The sequence below is a fragment of the Phyllobates terribilis genome, unplaced genomic scaffold, assembly GCF_046119375.1.
Source record: "Phyllobates terribilis strain yellow unplaced genomic scaffold, ASM4611937v1 Scaffold_12__6_contigs__length_324123572, whole genome shotgun sequence".
NCBI classification, from domain to species: Eukaryota; Metazoa; Chordata; class Amphibia; order Anura; family Dendrobatidae; genus Phyllobates; species Phyllobates terribilis.
In genome coordinates, this window is record NW_027362772.1 from 174,343,248 (window position 1) to 174,344,294 (window position 1,047).

General features: G+C 35.0%; 1 non-coding gene across 1 annotated transcript; it reads right to left on the minus strand.

Moving 5' to 3' along the window:
- Positions 1-638: 638 nt before the first annotated feature.
- On the minus strand, positions 639-711 carry TRNAF-GAA (transfer RNA phenylalanine (anticodon GAA)). The gene has a single exon. It is a non-coding gene; the product is annotated as a tRNA-Phe (tRNA).
- Between the last annotated feature and the right edge of the window lie 336 nt (positions 712-1,047).

Here is a 1,047-nt window from a genome sequence, read left to right on the forward strand (position 1 = left end):
CACCAGCAATTACTATTATTGTCCAACAGGTGTTTTCACTCTGCAACATCCAGAATTGCAAATAAGCCAGTTTAGTGCCCAGCTTGCGCTAATGGAGACTAGCACCCCATACATTTTAATTGGGCTCTCCTCGCTAGAGAAATTCCAAATCTGTGGATTCTTTGTCTTACCATTAACGTGGAAACCCCTATTTTTAGAATGAAAGATGACGGTCCTGAGTTGGGGCTTGTGTTTTTTGCCTTCCTGGCTTTTTCCCCAAACATCTTTGTTACTGGCATATTATTTAAGCATATTTGTCTCAGTAATGCCACAGCGATTCATAGTCAAACATAAATGGCTGAAATCATTCAGCTAGTGTCTGATACATGCTGCCTGTATTAGCTATCAGGTTTCCTTTAAATCCTCATACAACTAAGTCAAACTAAAATAAAACAAAGTGATGACGTCCAGAATGAAGGAAAAATTACAAAAAATATTATTTTCCTCAAAAGTTAAAAGTGTTCAGTTCTCAAGTTTCTATCATTTTATTTCCTGTAGATAGTTATAATGATTAGGATTTTTATATTCTCTGTAAACAGTCAGTCCATATGCTTTGTTTATTTTCTGCTTAAAATTTAATGGGTGAAGAATAAAACTTTTGCCAAAACCCGGGATTGAACCAGGGACCTTTAGATCTTCAGTCTAACGCTCTCCCAACTGAGCTATTTCAGCAGGACACATTTAGATTCAGGAATGTTCAACACACTGTAGATGTCACAACTGGATGTATTTAATTTTACTTTGACTTGTTTTTGCAAGATTATCTATATTTGAAAGTCCCGCTATTTTGCGTACATATTTAAGAACTTACATTAATTCTTTGTGAATGAATAGAAAAAACAGCAATTCTGCATTTTTTTTACATTTTCAAATTTACTCAATTCGCCAGGGTAATTCTGACTGTGTCTCTGTAGGACAGGTGATGATTGAGCATAAAACACAATTTGTAAGCATAATGTTGCATCAAACTTTATTTTTTTCTTAGGTGCCAACAATTGGAGTGAAGAT